Below are 23,863 nucleotides of genomic sequence, written 5' to 3' on the forward strand. Positions count from 1 at the left end.
TGGCACGCGAATGAGGGTGGTTTTTGTCCCGCGACGCTTTCCCAAAATGTATTCCGAGAGGTATTCATTGGATTCGGCTTTTCGTTGCTGCGAATTAGGGTGAGGGTGATCGGGATACAAATGCGAAGGGAAACACGTTTTGTATTTAAATGGGCGAACGGGTTTCAAGACTCGAATGGTCCTTTTTTGAGACATGCTCTGGTTGTCCGACTACTAATATTTATGGAAATCCAAAATTTCGGGTAAGGATGCAATATTTGCATGAAATGCAAAAAAAGGCAAGGTTTTTTTTTGCTGAAATTCTCCTCCCGTGTTTAATATATATTCGAAAGTGTATGAAATCCGTGTTCAATTTATCGTTGATGAAATTTGCAAATTGAGGAAGTATTGGAAAAATGGTTTCAGACGAATACATGTTTTACAATTGTTTTAACGCAGAAAAATTCCAATGGAAATGTTCACATAATACCACAACACACTGGTAAAACCCACGAGTAAATATTGCGCACGCGATAATTTAATAATATACTCAAATACAGGAGTAGTTATGTAAAATGATTCAATAATAAAACAAATCAACAACAGCTTGAAAAACACTGTGGAAACAAGCCTGTCTTCGTTATTCGAGATCAAAGATCAAGAACAAAACTACGAAACAAAAAAAAAAAAAATAAACGTGCGTACATTGCATAAACTGCAATAAAGATCCCAACGAAATAAACGCAACAAAACATAAAGATTAATTTTCCGCCAACGCAGCAGCGTAGTAAAATTAACAGAGTATCGTTCTAGCACTCGATTTCCACAGTCCACACACACATACTCATACTCATTAATGGAAAGTAAAACAGTGCAATCGGTCGAATATGTTCCCCGGCCAGGGTGCTCGTGTTACATAATATTTTATCGTTCCACGCGCGGAATTATATAAACCGCAATTAACGGCTGATCCTTGGATCGTCGATATTTGACGCACGAGGTATGAACTTGCCGGAGAGAATATGGCTGTGTTTGCTCGGTGTTTTAATACTAAACCTAGCGGGCACTAAAATTGAGAAGTCTCATAAAAATCGGAAGACTGAACCTCATTTATTTATTCGATTTTCCACGCATTTTTATTGCAATGCGTGCGCCTCGATAACGCAGAATTGATAATGAAGATGTTATTGTGAAATGGACCGAGTTTCTCTTTTTGCATGCAAAATAAAAATTGTGTGAATTACAAGACACAAGAGCTTCACAGACATTGAATTCTTCTTTTAATCAAATTTTTTAAATGTTTATACCGTTTTGCATCTGATCTATTCATGTTTGTAAAATCCGCAGTCTAGTAATAAGAAAAATATTTTACCTTGAAAGTGTATTACAAATAATAATATTGCAAGGTTCTATTCAATTACGGTATTGAATATATTAATGGAGGCATTTAAATCAAGCATTGCAATCGTCACTAATGCGAAAGGGTAGCGTCACAACAAGGTTAATCAATTCCAATGCAAGCTTCTGTATAATACCGAATACATTGAATTCTCGATTATGTCAATAACGCGGGTCTTGCAAGCGACGTGTATCGTTCAAGGCGTGTTATGTTTACACTCCTCGGCGCCTCCTGGCCCTTCACGGGGTATACCCCGCGGTAGTGGGGATAATTCCGCGACATTTATCGTCCAGGTCTCGGTGACATATATAGAGAAATCACTGTAATTGTAGAAAAGTTAAACCAGCAAAGGTGTTTAATTTAGTCTCAATTTTCGAAATAAAAGTTGTTCGTACTAATAGCAAGGAATAAAAAGATACTTCGCCTCCGAATAATCATCGTACCCCGCTAATGTCAGACTATATTTAAATTCTTTTGTTGTTCCCACTAATTTATTGCCATAAAATTGCAGAAAATCCGCAAGCCTCGATGATCGCGATTCGCGTGACAGATGGCGGATCAGTTTTCCGCTCGTTTGAATCTGTCTCCATTCCGTTCGTCAAGCGACTGTACACACACAATCTGATGGATCGCACTTATGGTTCCAAAGGCTGTGTACGCGAATCTGTCACGAACAACCGCCGCCACTTTGTTAATATTAAACGAGGCTGTTTGAATCGTCCGCGATGCATCCACGTTGCAATTCACCGGTCAAAGGTTGCACAGCTATATTTCTAACGAAAACACTCGCGGATAAAACGACACCTAATTTCGAGTTCGGAGGACGTTTAACATGATCGCGCGTCGACAGGTGGACTCTCGCGGGGTTTGCAAATATTATACTTTCATCGACTGCCGTCTCGGGGAAACACGCTTTGTCATCGTTACGCGGATCTCTGCGCGTGCGACAAACTTCGACAGGTTGTTGACTGAATTATGCGAATCACTGCTGTGCAGACGCGGTGGTTCTGTGCGAAATCTTCGGCGAACTTCTATCCCTGTTTGTAATCGCGGACGGAGAGTGCGATTGCAAGAAAAATGACCACTTGTTCTACGATTTTATGCAAATCCAAATAACAGTTGCAAAGTTCAGTTTGCTTGGAATCAATGTTTCATGAGATGCAACGAGAAAATGTTCAAGCATTTGATTAGTATATTCAGTCGATTCTTTGATGAAGAGGAAGCGTTGAAGCAGTTGGCAAACATGTTTCTTAAATTCTTTTGTTATTTCGTTATTACAGGAACTGAAAAAGAAGAACGGGCAACGTTGAAGCAGTGAATTAATATATTTATTTTATTTATTCAATTCTCTTTGACCCTTTCGTTATTCAAGGATGAAATAACAATTATTTTATATTCTTTTTTAAAAGTAAAAGTAAAATATATTCCTTCGAAAATTCATTTTCTGTTTCATTATTGGCTTCTAATGTTTTCATCCCCTAAAATTGAATGCAAGAATTACCACAACAATTTCAAAAGACTAGACACCCCTTCAATATACAAAATTGTAAAAATGCCAAACATCTCGTTATTATTACCATAAATCTCTATTTAAATTTATCAAAAATATGCCCTATCTCTATTTTCACAATAAAACTTGATTAAGCGAACTTGTCCAGAATTTTGAATGGAATCATGCAACGAATTAAATTTTTCTCGGCACACCGAACTCTCTGGGAGGACATTGAACAGTTTTATGCGGTTCTTGACAGAAAAACCGAGGATATTTGAGACGAAGGTTTGCCCAGAAGCCATAACGCGAAGGTGTTTCGTTGTTCCCAAGTTTCCTCGACTTTTCGGAGCGCTTATATTCCGGTGTCGTCGCTCGTCAGGGTATTAGTTCGTCGTCGCCTCGTTTAGACGCCATATGGCGTCGCCGGGAGCCTCGCCCCCCGTCGATGGAACATTTGGCCGGTCGTTGGACGTCTTCCGATTACATACAGTCTCCTCGAACGTGTAAGACGAATTCCTGAACGATGCCAGCTGCCTATAGGGTTCACGGAGAGAAATCCCATACCTTGATCCTCTCCCATGGCTCGTAAACATCGTCCTATTCTGTCCCCCCCCCCTTGCAAGCCCTATTTTATGGCTTTTTGAACGGATTTGGTTCCGACCTTTGACAACCGATCTCGCGGAGTTAACCCTTATGGCAGTATCTAAAATGTTTCACGAAGTTCAACGACATTGTACCACTGTTGCATCATTGTTACCGCGAGTCTTATTAAAAATTCTTTGACGCGTGTTTCCTTCATATTTTCTACATCGAAGTTTGTTATAATTGAATGAAATATTTTGTTACTGATTTGTATGAATTGTTTCGGGTGCTCGATGCGTTTTAATCCCTCAACATCTACGGTATTCAATAATAATGGAATCGTGCAATAACATAAAAATGTACCTTAATTTTGCCATTTGTCGATGAAAATATTGAAGAAGTTGAAATTAAGTTTGATATTGAAATTCTTTACAAATCATTTCATCTAGTTGTATAAAAATGATTATACATGAATTCTTCACTATCACCTGGTCTCAATGGTCCAGGATTTTCTGAAAATCAAGTAAATCTGTAGCAAATTGACAGATAGGAACAATTTTTAGAAATAAATTGGAATACGTACAGACATTGACATAACGGTTAAGTCGCAGAAAGTGACAGTATCTTTTCACAGTGCTCGATATTTTCAGATTGAGAATCGTAGTTCTACAGCGATTCGTAATCATATAGATGCAATTACCATGCATGATCTGCGAATGACCTTTCGAACCTAGCTGGCCGTTCTCTTCCTGTAACTCAACAGGTGTTCCGCGACTTCGCAACTTTCCTAATAACCGTTTTGCGAGCACCTTGGCCGAGCACCTGCCGCCTTGCCGAAAAATTTCATTGCCCTCGCCTGTGATGTTCTTCTGAACTCTTGTTGGTACCTCGAGATGAATATGCTCGACCACCTTCTGGCTGTAGTTACCTGGTTCTTTAGTCCTTCGAGTTCTCCGACCATTTTCTCTTCTCTTCAATTTGAATTTTAATATGCACTTCTTCGCGGAGTCATTCCTAGTGACAATGCGGGGGAAAAAAATCGTAACGCTAAGGAATTTTTCTGCAGAAAGTAATAAACATTTTTCAATCGCAACTACCTGGTTTAAGAGTACATATATTGTTCAATTTGTGGCAATTTGTTCCCCAAGGAAATCTCAAAGATTGTCCAAGTAACAGAAAGTTATCTTCTAAAAACGCTGCATGACCTCTCGGAGCTAGATCATTATTGATAGAAAATTGACGTAGACCCTGGTAATATATTGTTTTGTCCAGTAGTTGACCGCAGGAATTTTGGAAAAATTCAATGGTTTCCTCCAGAAATTTGAATTCCATCGTCTTCGTTAAACTGCGAATATTTTTATTAAATTGTGTTAATAGACGATTGAAGTTTATTGAGTAGATTGCTTTCGTACTTGTCAACTACAGCCGTGAATGTAGTCACGATCGTAAAAATGCATTGCAGCTCTTGATCCTGTCTTACTCATCCTTTTTATCTGTCGGACGTATTGATAAATTATTGGAATCAAAGACAGAGTGTTTGTCGAAGCATGATTCACTGGCGAATCCGTTCAGAGCTCGCGCTCGGCCGTGTTAACGGATGACTTTAAACAAATCCACACCTCTTTTGTTTCAATAAATTACATTGACTTTTTTATATTACATTCTTTTTCTTAAAGCATTTACTGAACAAAAACCGATATCCCCTAAGCGAAATCTTTAGTCGCACAATCAGTATGCTGTTAAACTGTATGTGTTAAACTAGTTTCTAATTTTACACGACTCCGTTCACAGACCTAATCCAGGTAATTTATATTGTCCCACCAAAAATCCTATGTTTATTATCGTGAAAGAACCGTTCTAGTAGCTAAATAAAGGTGCTTCGCAGAAACCTGTGGATCAAAATTAATTCCTAAAAGTGGTCCCTTAAATTCCTACAAAAAAAAAAGAACAGTCGATGGAACGATCCTCGAATATTGACTGACTGTGTTGATCCGTATCCAAAGCCATAAAAGCGTCGTCTTCGAACCTGAGAACTATTAAAAATGAGAGCTATTAAAATCCGAGGAATGGTCAATATTAGAATGGGGAAAAGGATAGAGCTGGGAAACGACAGGAAAAGGAGGCGAGGCGTCCGCTTTTGAGTCGGCTGTAAATAAATTTCCCAGTGACATCGCTCGTAAAACACGGACCCCCGTGTTACGTTTATTACGGTGTGTATGTGTGTGCTCGGCTCGTTATTGGCCAGGAGAGCAACAAGTATATACCGTATTGCACGTACTATAACGCCGGGGCCATACAAAAAAGTATATGAACGGCCGGGTTTTATCGCGGCCCGGGATAATGATGATTGCACGCGCGGCCGAGGGGATTAGCGGCTTTTACAACTTCTAATGCGACTCGCATGAGCGGACCGTGAAAGCCGACGCCTGGGTCACTTGCGACTTCGTACCGGCGCGGCCGTGGGGGAAACGAACGCAAAAAGAGAAAGAAATAATTTACGGTTTTCGAGGCGTATCATTTTCTGTAAACCGAGAGCGGAATTTTTGCTTGATCGATGCTGCCTCGTAAAAATGAATTCTTTCCGCGTCGAATGAATGGCTCGTGTTTTTGTAATTGTAAACGCTCCGTGACGTAACCGGACCTCTCCGCGGCCGATTTAATGTTAACACACGGGCTTGAACGTTTATTAATAGGACCTTTAACGAGCCCGCTGTCGTGGGAAGCTGCTCGGCCATTTTCTTTTCGTTGATAACCTCGAGGAAAGCTGCGAAATATACGCCCGGCAACTGTTCGCATTAAATCGAGATTGTTCTTGAATTGAATGAACTGTTGCTTGGTGGAGAATATTAACCAAATATGTATGCAATTTTTCCATAAATCCAGACAAAATTCTATTTCGCTGTTGTTGAAATACTAGCCTTAAACTTCCTCTCACAAAGAAGTTCAAATCACTGCAAAATTAATCGTAGTGCAACGGATTGAAAACGTTAGAAGCCGCCATTTTGACGGGTCCCGTGAACCCAGCGTTAAAGGATTTTCAGGCAAACGGAGAGCAGCGTTAACTATTAAAAATCGCAGGCCGGCAACAACCTTTGCAGCAGTGCTGGTTTCTGGTTGGTTGTTGTCGCAGCGCATTACGTTTGGCCGGTATCGCGGAAAAAGCTGTCCACCCTGCGTGCCATTTTCATCCCCCGCGCCGTGCTCGCTCTAAATCACAAGTTTTCGCGGTGCGAGCCGCCGCTACATGGAAATGCAAATGCGCGCCGTTAATCTCGGTAATAAAATACGCTCTCGGCCCGGGGCGTGCGCTCGAGAGAGCTCGCGGCTTTTCCTCTGCGCTCTTATTCTGTCCGGCGTCTTTATACCGCGATCGTTCTCTCTGTCGATCTTTCGCTACAAAAAAAAAAACCCGTGCATGCAATCGGCCGATAAAGGTCGCGGTCGCGCGATTTTACGAGCCCCCAGTCGAACCCGCGCCGATTTATAGGCATTGTCCGTTCGGCCGCTCGCGTACACGCTCGCTTTCCGCCTCGGATTCTCGCCATTCTTGTATGTTTGCTCCGGTGCTTGATCATTGACGACCAGACCGCGGATTTTTATGGGAAATCAAAATTGTTCACGACGATCGTGAGGAACTCGTTAAAACGTTATTTCGGGGTTCTTCACAGGTTTGCGTGAAGACAAGATTATGCCATGAATAAATTGCGAATTTTGTGCGTTTATAGTAAAAATTAGTAGTTCGAATCTAAAGCAGAAAAAAAATTTGATGAATTGAAAAATGCTGTTGTGTTCTTTTCGTCTGGTTATGATTGCAAGGGAAAGAAATAAATGTCTACTGCAACCTCTGTGTCCTGACAATTTTTGTGTCGCACAAAAATCTGCAGTCTACTCTCATAAAAGCAAGAGACTAAATTCGAATACAGTGTTTACTCGATTTCTGTCCACAACACGGGTCTAGCCAGGGACATGTATCGGCCAGGAGATACTATTCTTTGATACGTTTCCGAACGTAGAAAAGGACAGCGAAGGATTTGAATGATATTTATTGGTTCGTATTTTTGCTAGCATTGCTAAAGAACAATGGAGGTGTAGTGAACGTGCAAAAATCGGCGAAGCACAAAATGGAGTCTCTAAATGGAGTCCTCGATTGCGGAGCAGTTCGCAAACTCCCGAGACGCTGTCCAGCAGAAGGTTCCGCCTCGCGATCGACTGGAGAAATTAATGGGCCGCTTCCGCGATCCTGGACTCCATTAGCGGATCGCTTCGGGTTGCTTTTGCTGGTCGCATGGCTTATTCAGAAGTTGCTGCTGTGAGAGATTTAGCTGTGTATGTATCGCGGAACACTGTGATGGACGATAAAGAATCTCTTGATCTTCAAATTGATTGCCCGCCTGTTATAAATTCGATTACATTTCGCCGGACGATCGGAAAATCGAAACTGTATCATGTACGGCATCGATCAGAAAAGCTTATCGATTCAACTCCCATGAAAGTCCCGTTAAAATTTCGATAATCGTGAAATTCGGCAGTGGATCCGGTAGAGGATCATCGCAAAAGCGAAACGGGTCGCCGTTAATTGCGTGTCGCGAGTCCTTTTGTCCGTTGCATAACGAGCGGAATGAAACGCAATCGTCGGCGTCTTCTGTCGCGGTTGCGATTCTATTAATACCGACAGAGAACGCGTTGTTCATTGCCACCGCTCGGAAGAAGCCTCGTGCGAGCCGATCAACAACAAGCCCGAATATCGCCGTTGTTCCAAGTGTCCTTATCTTTCCCCCTCTCTCGAAACTGGTGTGGCGTATGGATCGTGGCCTGACCTATTTCCGGCGGCAAATTAATGAACGAAAAAACCAGCGCTACCGAGCCAGATACAAACGGTTCGACGATTATTCCGTTGCCGGGGCAAAATAAAACGAGCACCGCACGATGGCCGCCGAAGTAGAAGACGATTTCCGGTGGTATCGATGCGAATTTTCGCTTGCGACCGTGTAACCGGCACCCGGGGGCCTAACGAGTACGTGACGCCGGCTAATTAGGTTAATTGAAGGCGCGAGACACGTCGACGTTGACGTTCTATCCGTGTCCTACTCCTAAACGATTGCGGGCCGCCCGCTGCGACCCGGTTCTTCACGATTCCGATCCTCAGGATCCTTTGTCCTTTCTCCGAATGTTGGGAGTAAGCTGTGCCAGACTCCGGCGATTAGGATCTTAACAATTCTGTCGTTTCTTTCAGATGAAATTGTCGAGAATTATTGTTTTCGACTTTTTCAGCCTTCGGGATTGATGGAGAAATTATTGATTAATGCAAGTACACCGTCCCGAATTAATGTTCGGACACATTTCGACGAAAATTGTACTTACTCGAAAGGGCTGATTTCTCGGGCTATTTGAAACAACTTTTTCCTTTGCGAAAATGTTCTACGCCGCTTCGTTCAGGAGTTATTAACGAAAGTCGCGGACCAATCAGAGCGCCGCTACAGCGGACGACTTGCGGCTCGGCCAATGCCAACGCCCGACGGTCGCTATAGCGGCGCTCTGATTGGCCCGCGTTTTTCGTTAATAACTCCTGAACGAAGCCACGGAGAACATTTTCGCAAAGGAAAAAGATACTTCTAATCACCTCCGGAGTCAAGTAAATACGAAATTTTAGGGACATCCTGTATACTGCGGTTTTTTATACATTTACGACAAATATGTGGATGCTAGATGTCAGGTGACTCGGAGCTCCTCCACAGTCGTATTAGGTTCCGTATGCCGTAGCGCCGCCATGTTGGATCGAAAAAGTACAAACAGAAATCTTTCAGGTACCTTAAGATAGATTTAAATTAGTTTTTTATACTGGAAAATTATACTGGTTTATACTGGTCCAATTTGTTGATCTGAGAAATCGATATTTTTATACCGGAAAAAATGGTTTAATTTATTGACGTTTTTAGGCCCGCTACTGTGGCCACACTCGTTAGCGTAATCCCTTTTGGAGGGCGCCGCGCCCTCAGCAATTTGTCCCCGGGCCAGTCTTTTTGCGAACCCGAGATAACCTGTGGGAGAACGCAAACCGTGTTTCGCTTAATCGCGAATTCTTCTTTTCCCGGTTTCGTACTACTTTAGCCTCGGATGATACTGTCTCCCGCAGTCCTTAGGGATTCTTCTCGCGAAGGTGCATGCATAATATCTCCCGTTTTTCGAGCTATGGAACAGAATCGTCCCTCTCTCTCTCTCTCTCTGCTGTTCAAGTATCTTCGTTTCCGGATCGGATTCTTGTTAATTTCGAGCATGTTTTGTTTCGGCCGTCGCTTCGAGAACCAATCTGTGTTTTTAACCGTGCGGGCCGAGATCGATTGCATTTAATATCTGTTTCTTTATCTCTGGAGCATGATAACGCAGTCATTTGCTTTGAATTGATTTATTTCTGTACAGGAAATTAATCTTGTTGCTCGATGTCGGTGACGGTGTTTTGAAAGATTCGAGCGGATTCGATCAACGATGCGATCGTTCGAGAATTGAAAACGGGAGTTTAGATGGGAGATGATGATGAACGAGAGTTAATGAAAAGATTAAAAATATTCTGTGTTTCAATTGGGTCTGATCGATTCGTACGAAGCTAATCTGAATCAGCTGTTTCGCATAATTGCTGAAGACACGTGACCGTAGTAAATACGACTTTTTAATTTACTTTTTGTTAGTATCTTTCGACGAATTAAATTCTTCTTCTTGCAATTTTTTAATTCCGTTTAGCGTGCATAGTAGTTTACTTTTCAATTTGCTTCTTGTTAGTATCTTTGGATTAGCTGAATTCTTTTTCGAGCCTCCTATAACTTTGAACCATATTTGTTTATTTTTTAAAATTTCCTTTGAATCTCAATATGCAATTGATCATTGCTCACGTCGTATTTTAGTCTATAGTATGGTCTATAGGATATAATCTGCAGGCATAATGTTTGTTTCTTACGTTGCTGGTTTAAGATTCTGAATTGTAGACTCATCAAGAAGACAATTGGACAGAAGATAGGTAAAAGTATAATATAAATAAATAGTACTATAACTTCATCCGAATCTCAAGGTTGGACTATACATAGATAAAGTATGGTATGCAGGGGGTAGAGCTATAACATCTTCGTTTCAACTTTTATTGTATTAGTTTAGGATTCTGAAGTTCAAGCTAACTAACGACGCAAGAGAAAAGGGGAAAAGGGAAGCAAAGTGTAGATCAAACTTTAAATATTATAAATATTTTAACTGCTTAACTCTTTAGTGACGACAACTAGTTTAGGATTAAATCTAGTTTCTGTATCAATAAACTCGTGTATCTATTTTCTTGTTGCTGAATATTATGCACTGAAGAGCTAAGTACAATAGTTTAAAATTAAGTCTAGTTTATTTATCAATAGGTCTGGTGTATCTATTTTTCCTGTTGCTGAATATTACGCACTGAAGAGCTAATTATAAGAATTAAATAATCCAAAATACACTGCATTTAATGAAAAATTCATGTTGGTTGTCTCAATTAAAAAATTTATTTTTATTGTGATTTATTCGAACGAACTAAATTCGATTAGGATATTTAAAAGGAATAAAGTAGCATCCACAATGGTAACTTTGAACCGTCCAGTTCCCATTAAAGAACTTTGAATTTGTAAAAATTTTTGGAGTTGAGGCACCGAACGCGTCGACACCTCGTAGATCGTTCCATTGTTCGCAAATTCTGTATTTCCGACAGTAGAAACTTTATTCAAGGAATTACCAGTGGGAAACGTGACGAACAAAGTTCTGCAATCCCCGGCTCCATAAAATAGCTCACCGTGGAAATCGTCGACGACGACGAAAACGGCAACGGCGACTGTCCCCGAAACGGCTACCGGGATCGTACAAAACACTGTGCGACACAGGTTCACGGGTGAAATATGATTCTACCGAACAAAGAAACATTGTGCTTCCATTGGTGCACAATGTAAACAACGAGCACTTGTAGAACAATGATCAAATTGCCGTATTGTAGACAGGTACACGCGCGCGGCTCGACAAACGAGTCTTTCGCTCGAAGAAAATCGTCCGGACACTTAAACGTTCGTAATTCGAACGTTTCTTTTATTTTCTGTTGGACACTTCTTTCCGAAATGCACCGCTACATTCGTTGCGCCGAACGCGCGTCCAAAATAATTGTGCATTTCTGTGCAACAGAGACAAATTGATTCTCTGTGCCCGCAGAACAATTAAATTAACACTAGAATAGTAAACTTATTCAAATCTTCTGCGATTTCCACTATAAAAGGAAATCTTCAAATCTTAACGCCAGGTTTGCGGGACGTGTTCTAATATTTTTATTCAGGAATCGTTCCAAATTAATTCTTTAGATATATAATATATTATATAAAAAAAAAATGGCCAAAAATTTGTATACATAGACGCATACTCGGTACTTTTACAAAGTATTGTAAAATAGTCTCTAGACATGAATACGAAGCTTAAAGAATTATTTCTCTCAAGTGGAATATTAATTGCTAATTGTTTCTAAGAAAAGAAAACTAAGATGTTAGATGGCATAGGTAATTTCACGGATAAAAATCGGTAAAAATCGTTCACAGGAGATAACGATGATGGTTACGCAACCGCGATTTCAACGCGCGAGTTGATCGAGAGCTTCGCATTCTGCGGAATTCGCGTAAAGGGCAGAAGGTGTCCGTTTTGCATCGAGGGCGGCAGATTTTCTTCCGCGTGTCGCGCCAAAGAAAGTTGCACGGACGGGATTTCTATGCGAACCTGTTTACAAACGTGCTATACACGCGTGCACGTAACAAGCGTAACTGTTCGATAACTGCGATTTGCTCTTCTGGAAAACCTGGACAGAGAACGCGCGACAGGCACGTGATCTGCTGGATCTGAGCCGGAAAAACCAGAGTAATTTATTTAACAAAAGATGAAAAGTTGAGACGTGTGATACTAAATTTAGCACTCTCCAAATTTTTGGCACTCTCTAAATTGCTGAGAATTTTGCTCGTTCCAACTAGATTCACTACCGTGAATTCAGTGATTTCTCTATATATGTCGCCTAGGCCTGGATGATATACGTCGCGGAATTATTCCCACTACCGCGAGGTAACCCTGTGTGGGGTCACTGTACAACAGCGTTAAATTTCGTTTATCACTTCATTCAAAGTGTCGGCTGAGAGACTTTGCGATTATCAGTGCGCAGGAAGACGTAACAAAAAGCGAGTAAAATTGTACCATAATCGTCGCAAATACAATGAAATTTAATTAAACGCATGTAGTTTGTGACCACATGGGTATTACGACAGAATCGAGTGAAAGTCAGAGTCGGAATTAAATTAAGCGAGAGTTGTTTATTGAATTAAGGAAACAAATATGGATACTATCAGGATTTTCGAAAGGTGACAAGAAACTCCAAAGATCTTAACGAATTAACTGCAATGACTTCTACCGTGGAGGATTTCGAAGTGCACCTTTGCGGACATCGCTTAGCTTCTTCGTTGTCTAATTATAAAATGAAATCTCGTTTTGTGTCCCATATCGCGTGCAGCAAACGCATAAACGTCCCCGGTCGCCGTTCCTACGACTCCATCCGACGAAACTTTGAAACAAAAGGAAGTCGCCAGGGATTCCTTCGATACAAGCTCGCCCGCAGACCTGGAAATTTATAGTCCACCGTGTAGTTACAGTTGCACCGTGCAGTTTCAAACTGGCGCAGTCCGTTGGTATCGAAGAGCCACGAATTCATCAACCCTTCCGGGTTGTTGCATCAACTTTGCATCGGCCAACCAACTTTCGACCGCTTGCGTCTAGCTTGCAACCAGCTTGCATTGCTCGATATCGAAACGGGAAAACCAGGAGAGAAAGAGAGAGAGAGAGAGAGAGAGAGAGAGAGAGAGAGTGTGTGTGTGTGTGTGTGTGTGTGTGTCATACGCTCGAGGAATGCAAGGGTGGGGAAAGAGACAGGAAGAATTTCTTTCGAGTTCTCGCAACTTGACACCTGTGCGAGGGAGTTGCACTCCCTATCTCTCGGCTGCAGCTTTCAAGGTGGCAGAGTGCATTTCCACCTGCCTGCGTCGGTAAACACCCACGTGGACCGGGAACGAGACGTGTGGAACGACTCTTATCCGGAAATAAAACGCGACTTTGCCGGAAATGCGCGGCTTTTCCCACCAAACGACGCGGCTGTTCTCGAAAAATGGTTTTCCCGAGGGATTTGCCATCTTTGGCCTCTTGATTACGGGATGACGGGTCTCGGGTCCGTTTCGACCCCGCGTTAACAAAGTCCCATAAAAATTCCCATCGTCCAGCAGCAAGTGTAAACCACAGTGAATTCTCGATATATGTCAACAACACAGGTCTTGCCAGCGACATATATCCTCCAGGAGACATATCCCGAGCCGTGTTATGTTTACACTCCTCGGGGTCCTAGGCCTCTCGAGCTTCGTGGCACCTCACAGGGTATACTCCGCGGTAGTGGGGATAGTCTCGCGACGTTTATCATCCAGGCCTTGGCGACATATATAGAGAAATTACTGTAGTTAGTTGCCATTCATATTTAATTCCTCATGATTTCTTTTGTGACTACAATCACTATTAGACCGTGGATCATTAGTATGCCACAGCTTTGTTTTTTTTTTTTATTTTGATTTGTTACATCTTGATCGAGTCTTAACAATTTTCATCGAGTCTACACAAGTCGAGCCTATTTCACCGATCAATTTTCTATAAACATTTTGACCTCTTACCCGGAAATCAAATGTGACCTCGCAACCAACGAAGGAAATTATTCCATTTCATGTCCCCGCGATAGTTATTATAGAATCGGGTTTTCCTGGACAAAGATAGAGACGTGAATACATTATACAGTGTCCCATGATCGTTAGTAATGGATCTATGGTCGGTCGCCGCAGAAAGTATAGTACTGTACAGGCCGGCGACGTGAACTCTAACAAATCGCTGGAATACTTACGGGGAACTTGCTCGACGGATGATTAACGACTTTGCGCGAAGTATTTCACGAACTATTCTATCCGCTCCGGGAAAGTTGGACCTTGAAAAACTATGGATTACCAGGCACAGCCTGCTGCCTGGTTAGATCGTCAGACCCGTTTATGAGGCAGATTACGAATTGAAGTAGGTAGCCGCGTTCCGTTTCAGCTGCCCGGGCTATTTTGCTATTAGATCGTTGCCAATGAAATGTCCGATTTGTGTCAGTAACGTTGAACAAACTTTTTCCATTAAAAAAGCTGCTAATCGAAATAAGCACCGTTGTACAAATTCTGTCAACGAACGAGTTTCTTGATTGCAATACGGTGGAAATAAAACAGTCCGTTTACAAGACTGTCCAGTTTTCAGTTCTTTCTGCCATCGGTGAGAATAGTGTATTCATCTACCACCGCATTTTCACTAAACATCGCGCGATGCTATCGTCAATTTATTTATATTTATATATAGACATCTACACCAGATAGACACCTAAGACATACACCTTTGCGACAGTTACGGAGATAAGGTTAAGACTTGTCTCCCCACTCTACCTCCCCCTTCTACGACGCTATTCCCCCACGACCCGGTCACGTGACGCGTTTCGTCTCTCTGGTTCATTTGTCTCAGTGTCACGTGACTAATCCGGTAGAGAGTGGGGGTAACTGTTTCCCCTCGATTCGAGTCAATTCCCCTGATCTGGCGAATCTGGTACTGACCACGATCCGAAATTTCATGTATACATTGAATTCTCGATATATGTCAACAACAAGGGTCTTGACAGCGTCTTATATCGTGCAGGAGACATACCGGAGTCGTGTTATGTTTACGTCCGAGGCCTCTCGAGCTTCGCGGCCCCTCACGGGGTATACCCGACGGTAGTGGGGACAATTCCGCGACATTTATCATCCAGGTGTTGGCGACATATATAGAGAAATCACTGTATTTCCGACGAGTGAGCTCGTGTTTGCGACGTCGGGCTGTTTATAAAGACGGGTCCGTTCGGACCCTGTATCCGCCCGGCGAGGGTTAATAGCAAAGGCAGGAACATAGAAACCGGCGAGGGCAAACAGCAAACGGATCCTCGCCGTTGCAATTGATAGCGATTCGAGGCTCGCGAGACAGTCGTCATCGAACGGAAAATCGGTCCGGAGGGTTTCGGTGCTCGATTCTCGTGGGGATACCGATGGCTCGTCGCTTCTTCGTTCCGGTTCTATCGATCGTGAGAGAGAAAGCGAGAGAGAGAGAGAGAGAGAGGGAGAGTTCGATTGGCTTTCGCGTGGCAGCCCGTAATGAATTTCCAGCTGCCAAAACGCGCGACGAGCACACGATCGCTATTTGTCGTTGGTCCGTGGGGGTCGTGTCGCGTCGGTCGATATATCGGACGGGGGGCCCCCTTTTCGTTCTGTACGATGGACATCGTCATCGGCCGGTGTGCAGAGTCATTAAACCACGCTCTCTCCCTATCGGCAAATTATGTAATCCACCAATCGATACATTCCGCGCGAGTTTATTGTCGATAGCCGTCGCCGCCGCCGCCGCCACGGTGCATCGACCAAAACCGATATTCCGTTGTCGACGCTCGAACAGGGAAACTGACAGGCTTCCGGCTCCGGAAATATTATTGGTAGGCCAAGGCTCTCTCCGCCAAAGCTTGCGAAAGCTTACGAAAGCTGTTCTTACTGTCAGAAATTGTTCGGGAGGGACTGATGCATTTTAAAACGGGCCTTCGAGGTGTCGATCGACCCGTCGATCTTCCAGATTGAGAGATTCGCCGGGATTTCCTTTTTATCGGGACCAGATGCTGCGGTAAAGAAGTTTGTAGATCAATCAGTGGACATGCGTTTGAAATGAGAGGGTAATTCCGGGAGAGATGCACCACATTCTGTTTATAAAAATTTTATTCGAAATAATTGAAAGTACAGGCAGGCATAGTTGAATTATTTATTTGAATCTCTCGAATAATGTATGAAGATAAACGAGTTAAAGTTTTATTTTTATATATTAGTATGCTGTTTAAAAAAGGCCGAAAAAGTGCGACTCTCCGTAGGGCCTGATCTCTCCTTAAATTGAAGGAGAGACTCACCTATACAAAAACAAGAACCAGTGGAAAAAATTTTGTCAAAACACGATGAAAAATCGTAAAAGAGAAACCATTGTCACGATTTATGTCGATACAGATAGTTAAAACCATACCATAAGAAGGTAATAACTGGACTGCGGATCTTTATGAAAAATAACAAATATTTGCAGTGATTGCAAGACACAGGAGCAAAATAAAAATTTCTTTATTCTTTCAATTATTTTGTTAAGCTGAAACCAATACGCTGATGGCTTTAAATCTTTCTCATATGTCCGCTCCTTTAAATTGTGCTTACCCATTTTTGTCATAAATGCATAAAATCCGCAGAGTCTAGTTATAACATTTGTACTGACCACTTACAAAAATATCTCAGCAGAAGTTCGGAGCACTAACAAGTTTTTATACTTGTGTTACACGTAAATAATATGATACGCGTGTTATTCGCCTTGGGATTATTTGCAAATGTTAAAATGTTATAAATGATAACCGAAAAACAGTTGAGAGTCTACCAGTATTGCCACAATAAATTCTGGTGCGTCTCTGCCGGAATTACCCTAACAGACCTTTCGTTTCAGAACGATGGCTCGATCGTTATTTTTGGGAGCCTTCGCTCTTTTCCGTGAAAAAATTCGTTCGGTCTAACCTCTCGACGTTCTCGAAAGGGAAGATCGAGGCATCATCGATCATCTGCGGAATGTCAGTATGGTGGCTCGGCCGAGTCTCCAGGCCAACAACCCACGATTCTCGCGATTAGTATCGCGAATTCGCGGCTGCGCGAGTGGGGCGAGAGCAAGAATCCCGAAGGCGGAGAGTAGCAAGAGCAAAGCGGAGACCTTGAGAGCCACGCTTAGTCGGGAAGACGGAAAGCTGGGGCGGTAAGAGAACTAGAGAGAAATAGAGAGAGGAGAGAGAGAGAGAGAGAGAGAGAGAGAGAGAAGAGAGAGAGAGAGAGAGGTGAGGAACACGGAGACTACAATCGTCGTGAAACTAGCCCAACCTATAATCTGGCGCACGACTAGATCGCATGTATATACGCGATCACGTACACAGAATAACAGACGGTATTGTGCCCTAGTGTTCGCGAGCACGGGATGAGAGGGGAGGGGGAATTAGAGAGAGAGAGAGAGAGAGAGACAGAGAGAGAGAGAGGCACGCGCAAATATACACCCACACGAGAACGAACGCCGGGATTACGTAAACCACCAGGCGGGTATAATGCGATCAAACGACCTACAAATCACGGGCTTCGCTTTCCGCTTAACGCGAGAGCACGACTTAATCCTATAGACGACGATCGGTAGACGATCGGATGATCGCGAAAGACGGATCTACCCGCCACCCGACGAAGAATTAACCAGCGAAAGAGGAACGCCCACGCGAACTCTGATCGATAAGAACGAGCAGCGATCGAGAGCCCTGACGAGCAGACCGCGGATCTTTCTGCGTAATAAGAATCGTTGCAATTAATCGGGAGGACACGGACCTAATCCTTTGCACTCGGAGTTTTTTCATATTTTTACTTCAACGCTAAACCTACCGAGCACAAAACACATAAAAGTAAAACGTTTTGTAGAAGGGAGGAGGTAGATGCTTACATAAAGAAGACAATTCAGTCATCTCTTATGAAAACGTTTTCATAATTTCAATAATTGTGAAATAGAAAACCGGTCATTTTGACCGTGGTAGGTTTAGTGTTAACTCAAAAGTCAAACACTTTCTCCGACGTAGAATATTTCTATCTGATTTTGTTCATTTCAGGCGTACAAAGCTGATACGGTACATTGTAAAATATGTAAATGTTGAGTAATTTATTAGATACAAACAATATTGTGAGTAGACTGCGGATCTTCATGCAAAATAAAAGTTGTTTGCATTAATTATAGGGCGCAGGAGCCAAATATGAGTTTAGTTCTTTCTTTTGTGGTTTTAATAAGTTGTACAAAATGTGTTGACATTGTCCAATGCTTTTAATCTTTCTGCTGTTTCAAATTACATCCATCCATTTTTGTCATATGTGCATAAAATCCGCAGTCTAATTACGAGTAACGGTATAGCAATTTTTAGTGGCATCTCAGAGTCGCCGTGCTGAGTGTTAAGGGCCCGGGGTAGTCACGTGACTTTTTAATTAATAATTTCCTTTCACAGCCTACCGACACAGACTCAAGATCCGTCTTGGTCTTGATCCGACGGGTCTTAAGTCTGTGACTAAACTTGTCACATTTTTTGCTCTGTATTATCGATATTATGAATTCTGACGCAAGAAACGTGCTTCAAGTTTTCGCCTTTCTTTCGCAACAGAATCAAGACATTATATTATATACTATAGCATACAAATTATAGCTCAATTTGTAGCTGGAGATATTTTCTATTGCGCGCTGGTCTCGACATCATCCAGAAAACTCATTCAATGGCACAAAAATGCTTGGATTCCACGGCATGCACATCGTCAATTTTTGGCCTACTTCTAACGCTTATATTACCAAATATCTGCATAATCTCGACAGCTCCTGACCAGCGCGCTCTAGATTGAACCTTCCTCTTTCGAACGAGCCCTTTACCAGCGACAAAATATTCTTATTTAAGGACGAAAAGTTGAAGCACGTAAAACCATTTTTCGACGGTAATGTAGTCACTCTACCTTATCGCGAATCTACGTAGACCGGCCCCTTAGTTTTCCTTCAAGGTGTTGCAAATAATGGTGTCTCGGTTCTGTTCGATCGTCGAGCACAAAGTCGCAAAAGCGTCCGATCCGCATTTCCTTGGTCTCCGTACGTGTCGATGCGTGTCGTACGTGCGTGCATGCAGTGTGCACACACGGTGCATGCCGCAGTGGCCGTCTTCGCCTCTCGTTCTCGTCTCTGACCTCGTTTTCACCGTAGCTGTCGGGCCGACTAATCGGATGGCAGACGTCGGAACTCGCCGAGTTAAATTCCTCGCGGTTACGTCCGACCGAGAGAGAGAGAGAGAGAGAGAGCGAGAGAGAGAGAGAGAGAGAGAGAGAGAGGAGGAGGGTTTTCAGCTTGAACCCGCTCGAAACCCGGGTTCGCACTCTTCTCTCTCACCGGTTCGCGTGTCTTCCTCCCAGGCAGAAAAAATTCGGATAATCCGCGTTTCGTCGCCGCGGATACGATCGTTTGACGACGCTAACGAGCACACGTCCGCGCGCGGAATTCGAGAACCAGAATTGATTTTTTCTCTTCCTTCGCCGTCTGCCACGCTTTCTAGCTTCCGTGCTGTGCGCCTGCATATTCGGCCTTTTACCTGCATTGTTTCACTAATGCCGCTGTTCCAACGCGGTTTTTCCTCGTTAAATGTTTCAGGTGTGCGTATCAACTCCTTGCCCTACAATATCGAGACAGACTCGTGATGAGGATTCTGAGCAGAGTCTAATAAATACGTGTGCTATTAATTTGCTTTAAACCGAAATAAAATTCTATTTTATTGTAGTGGATATTATATCCTTTAGACCTGTCTTGATTGAGGAAGATGCTCAAGCGCTTCGCGACGATGTGGTAAACGTAAACACCGTTTCGACATTGTTGTTATAACAGAGAGACAGTTTTCGAAAATATCTGGAGAACTGATCATTTTTTTGCCATAGCACCCTAATCATTTTTTACGTAGAATGAACAGAGGAATATATTAGTGCAACAAAAAATACGCATTTCTGTTTAAAGAAATGATGCAATTGTTAATTGTACATGCACAGTTGCACCTAAAAAAAAAAAATCTAAGGGTCTACGAATTTAGCGCTCTTCGAACCATTTATCTTTCTCTTTTGATATTTTTTCGTAAATGCATTGATAACGGAGTTATGGCCTGAAACGATTGCGTGTATTATAGTAAATTTTGCATATATTTGATTTATTTATGTTTTCTCTTAAACAAATGCCAAGAAGCTTCACCATCCCTTACTTCCTGTCCTACAATGCAACCTCCTTGTCCCGCAACAACGTACAAACTCTGCCGAACATTCTCAGTTCTAACACCGCCACCAATCGTCAAAGCTTCGCAAGACTATGTCGGACGATTCGCCAGCAGCCTCGCTACTAGTTCATCCCCGGTCCCCTCCGCTCGATGACCGCTGAAAGCGTCGAAAAATCGGCAGAAAGTAAAACGCGCGCAAAACAAACGTTGCATCGATCTCGGTTCTCGGCTCGCTCCCGTTTTCCTCTTGATCTTCTAATTTTAGCGCTCGGGGCACGTTCATTAATAACGCCTGGTCGAGCCGGAGGCAGCACCGGCGGTTTCGTAACCGCGAGAAATAAATCGATCGCCACGTTTTTTCCGCGATCGACGCACGCGGTATTCCCTCCGCGCGAAACCGAGACGGCTCTCCGAAACACGCAACAGGAATTACCTCTACGGTGTGCAAGCGTGCGCTCTCGTGTCCGACTTGGAATTCCAACCGGTCGCACGGAAAATGACAAACGACCGGCAACACCGAGCGAGGAATAACCACGGAGAGAGAGAGAAAGAGAGAGAGAGAGAGAGAGACAGGGAGAGGGAGATCGGCCGATAGTAGCGTGAGACGGTGCGCTCGTTCCGCTCGCGAGCGAACTACTCGCTCGTGGGAATGCCCAGATCAAATTGAAGAGGAAAACGAGCGATCATTTCGCCACGATGGACGGGATCCTCCGAGTCTGAGTCTGAGTATTGTCTTTTGGAAAGGTGACGATAAGGTGCCTTCCACCACTGCTGTAATTGATGTTCAATATCGCCCAACCATCGATAACACAGTTTAAATTGAGCGATGGACACAATCGATCCTCTCTTCCTCTACCAGGTTGCCTCCCCTAATTGTGATGTCCATTTCAACACATTTTTATTAACTCACTTTCTTGTCTGCCTGTTTGTCTGTTCGGTACAAATTTTGCAATTGATTTCAAACTAACTTCCCGATGAGCCAGAGACTTGAAACTTTAAACATAGCTCAGAACTGCATGACAACACACACACACAACACTAAAAAGCAGAAAATGATTATTTAGATAAAAAGACATTTTTAATATACCACGTTTTTAAGACGGACTAAAAAGTAGAAAATAATTTTTCCTAGCCGCATACAGATTCCTAACTCGCATACATACAGTCCTGAAAATTTGTGATTGTGAATTTAGAATAGCTATGAAAACACTTGTAAGAGTTAAAACGAAAAACGTAGGGCGCAAGATAATAGTAAGGAGTGTAGGGAGTAGCTACCGTTGAGAAAACTCGCACAACAGTTCATGTCATTTGCAGTGCAATAAAATTGTTAGTGACTTAGGTGAACTATTCGAGCATCAATTATCTATTGCATGCGGCCCATGTTTTTCGTCTTAAATCTTACAAGTATCTTCACAGCTATTCAAAATTTTCAGCACTATCTGTGTAGGCTTAGGAATCTGTATGGACCAAGGAAAAAATTATGTCTAATTCGTCTCAAAAACGTGGTACTTTAAAAATTCTTTTTTCATTTAAATAATTTAAAAATGATTTCCGCCTTTCGTGTCGCAGCGAGAGCCGTTTAGTCCGAGGTTTACGCGAGGCAAACAACAGAATCCCCGAGCAAGCATCGTGCCGTCCGAAGAAGCATTTCCTTGGCCGAATATTTCAAATCTGCGAGGCCGCTCGCCAAACATTGTCGCGCATACGTAATCGGAAACTCGCCGCGTTTCCGAGTTAAATCGAGCATCGTCGGGAGCAACTACTATACCATTCGATAGACCTCTCTGTCGTCGGCATCTCTCTTAATAACTCGAATTCGTTTCGAGTGCAGGGGATGGTTTATACAGGCTCGTCTCGGCGCATCCCGGAAACGGTCTCTCGCTCCTTTCCGACGTTTTCCCTTACGCGGCTTTTAAGTTTTGGATTTCCAAGATTGCAGACGCGGCTGCCGGCAGCCGACCCCCCTCCCCATCCCCCTGCCTTTCGCCTACTACATTATTCAAATCTGTCGCAAGAAGAATCTCGGGGTGAATTTTAAAGGGATGAAGAAGTCGAAGAGTGGCAAACATTCCCTCTTGCCTTGCTACCCTTCGCCTTTTCGTTCGGTTCTTCATCGTTTTCTGGAGCCCTTTCGCGACTTCCGACCCCTCCGCCGGTTTCGCGAATTTCGCTTTCTTTCTGCGAATTTCTGTCGGCGCACCGTATTTTTCGACAGTGTTTGGACTATCGTCGATGTGGGAATTTTATTCATTCGCGATAAGAATGAATAGGTGGAAATTGAAGGATGGGGAAAAAATTGTAGAAAGAGAAAAGTCACGTCTTCTTTCTTACAACAGATGTAGACAAGTTTTCTTATGCTTCTCCTTCATTTTATCTGTCTGTCTGTTTAATCTCGAAGCTTCAACGTAAGCTTTATCGTATACTAAATCATTTTGTTATTTCTCCGTGTTTCCATTCATTTATTTTTCTGCACTGTACAATTTAATGTTTCTACTAAATATTACAGTTTTCAAATTACGTCAATCAAAATCGTCTAATTTATGAAGCATTGACAACGGGGCAGCTTGCTGTATCTACGAATTGTACACTTTCAGTAGAAACGTTCGAACTACATCAAATTATTTAATTCACGCTCGACAGTAGCACGTGCTGCACATAACAGATTTTCAGTATAAACGCGCAAAACAATCCTCCTTTGATGAATCGTTTTGGTCGTGTTCGACACTAATGACGCGTCACAGGAAGGGTTGGAAACACCAGTTTGTCCATACAGCAGAGGCCATAAGCGTTCGACCATGGTTCAGGCGCAACCCGTAATCCGTTTCGAATGCCATTGTCGAGTCCTTTGCGTTCCCGTCAGCCTTGGAACGAGCGGACATTTGCGCATAACGCGTTCGCGCTCCCCCACTCTCCCGTCGTCGGTCCGCTAATTAAATTACTAATTAAACGCGAGCAGAAGTAATTAAACCGCGGCGATCCGTGATCCCAGACGGGCCGCACGGGTCCGCTGGCGCCACTCGGCTTTCCTTCACGCTTTATTATTTCTACTCTCGGCACCCCTGTCTCTCTCGCCGATGACGTTGTTTCTACCTATGAACAGGTTCCAAACTGACGAACAGGTTCCGAACCGGTGAACGTTTCACTGCTGATGTTCAACGCGCTCGAGCGACTGCGTACACGGTTCTCTAGAAACCGTAAACCTCGGGATATAATGGGATCTCCTGTCGGTGTATTTTACTTTTAATTGAGAGAACGTTTCCTCCGATTTCTCCGAACCGGAAAAATGTGAAGGAATTGTGCGTTTCTATGAAGAATTTTCTGCCGGAGTCTATAAGGGGTTGATTCCGCGGGAAAAACTACGTCGAAAGTGTGGAATAACATTTTTTCTTTTCTTTTCTTGTGCGACGGTTTAATTTCGAGGAAATTCAGG

The 23,863-nt window shown here is 43.0% G+C and overlaps 1 protein-coding gene across 4 annotated transcripts in view; it reads left to right on the forward strand.

The window, feature by feature from the left end:
* Nucleotides 1-23,863, forward strand: part of Lilli (AF4/FMR2 family member lilliputian) — a 335,845-nt gene that overhangs the window by 163,239 nt on the left and 148,743 nt on the right. The gene's annotated exons all lie outside the window — the stretch shown is intronic.

Source organism: Halictus rubicundus, chromosome 3, assembly GCF_050948215.1.
Source record: "Halictus rubicundus isolate RS-2024b chromosome 3, iyHalRubi1_principal, whole genome shotgun sequence".
Taxonomy (NCBI): Eukaryota; Metazoa; Arthropoda; class Insecta; order Hymenoptera; family Halictidae; genus Halictus; species Halictus rubicundus.